Source organism: Cupressus sempervirens, chromosome 2 (assembly GCF_028749045.1).
Source record: "Cupressus sempervirens isolate cs-2001-9-10 chromosome 2, ASM2874904v1, whole genome shotgun sequence".
Lineage (NCBI taxonomy): Eukaryota > Viridiplantae > Streptophyta > Pinopsida > Cupressales > Cupressaceae > Cupressus > Cupressus sempervirens.
In genome coordinates, this window is record NC_143119.1 from 217,089,732 (window position 1) to 217,092,734 (window position 3,003).

Here is a 3,003-nt window from a genome sequence, read left to right on the forward strand (position 1 = left end):
GTATATACATATACATACATATACATATACATATATGTATATGTATATGTATATATGTGTGTGTATACATATATACACACACACACATATATACACACACATATATACATATACATATACGTATATGTATATGTATATGTATGTATATATATATGTGTATGTATGTATGTATGTATGTATGTATGTATGTATATAGATAGAATATATTATACCAATAACGGTTGTGGTTTCTCTCAAAAAGGGAAACGACAAAGCTTTGAACCATTACATTGCAAAATCATACACTTTCAATAATATGTTTTAAAAAATAAACTGATGATTCTTCGTGTAACACTTCTTTTATCCTTCAAAACATCCCAAAAGCGTGGAAGTTCTAGATTTGTTGTTCCACCGCATCTACAATTTGATCTTCAAAATTAGCAAGGTTGAGACCCATTTCAATAAACATTGCTCAAAGGTCTGCCTTTTCCATCTCCTTTTCGAGCTCTTTGATAGCATCCCTAGGATTAGTAGAGAAAACTTGTGAAGCTGCAATAACCCCAGTATAAAGATCACTTTATTCCTCATCCTCCTCCATAGACAAATCTAGGTTAACAACAGGGCTTGGATTTTCATTCGATGATCCCTCTTCCACAGGCAGTCCCATTTTTGGCGACCAACTACTTTTCTGATAATGGCAACCATTAAGCAGGATGTCTGCAATTTAAAGAATATTTTTTCAAATAGATTGCACCATGCCATAAATGCAATATGACATTCCACATACGTGTCATCCAGCCACATTCGCCAATGCATTATATATGTTTTTCAATAGAATGAAAAATCGCCTAATCAAAAAAAAAAATTTCCAATAAATGAGAAAAATTGCCTAATGCAATATATATATTTTCCAACAAACAGGAAAAATTTCCTAATGTGATATATATATTTTTCCAATGAATGGGAAAATTCACCATGTACAGTATATACCCTTTGTATCAAAAGGAACAAGATCGCCTCGATTTTATGAAATTTTGTAATGGTCGAAGAAAATTCATGTCTAACATTACACTTTTTGTGAGATCAAAAAAATAATTCACTAATAGAAATTAATTTTTTTCCTCAAAAGTAATGATAGATTCGACATGAATTTATATATTTTTCGGGGAGGGGTTTTCTTAAAGTTATTCCTGGACTTGGCTACCTTGACCTTTTGTGTTTTTGTGGTTCCTTCGTACTCAAAGTGATTATCCATGCCTTATATCCATTCCATTACTACTTTTGGTGCCATATTGTCATTGAAAAATGGGAATCCTTTTAAACCCTCCCCTCCCAATGCCTTAATTGCTTTAAGGAAAGGTTCTTCTTACAATGGTGGGTTTGTTACATGGATTTGATCTACAATGTCCACTAACTTGCCTTTATCCTCATCATCTTTCAACTTCTCCTTCAGTTTATTAATTGTCTCTACTACTTCATCTAATATGGTTTTCATAGCCTCTAAGGTCTCCTTTAGGAGCCTATTCTCCTCCTTTTATTCTGACACTTCTCTAGCCAATTCTACATTGGTCATTGTGATTGACTCACCTACTGATTCTGACATATAATATGTCCTAGCCCACATATTTTAGGGTTTTGATACCAATTTGATCCCTATAAAAATCCAAGTCTTAGGGTTTGCAACTAGACCCTCTCTTCTAGGTGTATACTATGACCTCTTCTAGAGCCCCTATGGGTCAGTCTAGACACCCTCTACCTTAAGAGATTTAATTTTATTCTCCTATTCTCAAGAAACTCTCCATCAAGTTTGATTCCTTAGCAATTCTACAGGCTTTATATCCTCAAAGCCACTCCAAGTCTTCACAATTCCAATTTCAAATTTCCCATGGATGGATGGGTCTTAGACTTCTTTTCAAAAATCTTGGCTATGTTTTGTTGCCTCTACCCCTTTAGTTCTACTCGATCTCCTCAAATCCCTAGAAAATAGGGCTAGAAAACCTACTAGAAAATTAGATCTCCAAGTCCATTTTTGGCTTGTTTTCTCCAGAGATTCCTTAAGGAACCCTCAAACAAACCACCATTCTAGATACCCTTTTGGGAACTCTTTAAGTTTATGTAGCTTTTGGGTGCCCTAGGTGTTTGTACAGTCCTAACACTAAATTAACCCAATTTATTAAGGATAACAATAATTATGGTTTTTTTACTTTTTTTCATGATTGACATGGTCTAAACCACAATTATTATTCCACCTATAGTTTCTAACATGACCATTCAACATCAAGGTTTCACATTTAACAATCCATCCATCCACATTCAAGTTGACTATTTTGAGTCTTGCTCCTAGTCGGGTTCTTCTTGCCTTGCCTAGGGCAAGATGCTAAATAAAAAACCAACTTATAAGGACACTAAAATTGGCATGTAAAATGCACATTGAATGCCCTCCCATGTCCCAATAGGCCATGATGACTCCACTATGGGATTTTATGGGAGAGGCATTTTAGGCTTCCTTATCCTAGTCAAATCAATGGACTAGCCAAAATAGGAAGAATTTGTAAACCTAGAGCAAATAGAAAAAAATTATCCAATAAAATACAAAAAATAATTTTTTTACATCACACTAACCAAATACCATGCACATAATTGATGATTAATCCATCAAAAACAAAATGCTCAAGTAGTTGCAAGATAAACTGTGATGAAACATGCACAAAATCTTATTGCTCTACTATTCAAAATCACCAAAATGTATGACCAACCCTTGTAATAGGCCATGTATGTCCTCATATCCTCTAATGCCACAAGATTCAAATGCTCAAAGGTTATTTTGCAACTTTTCAAGAAATATTGTCATGACAATATTGCAATTTTGCAATGTTGCCAATGACAACTTTGACAACATTTTGTATTTTCTCCTCTAACTTATCTTGGACCTCTAAAATCAATTCCTTATGGTCATAATAGACCCCTTATCACCTTTCTACATGTTTCATGACTTATACTACCACTTGGAGGCTCCAAGACCCA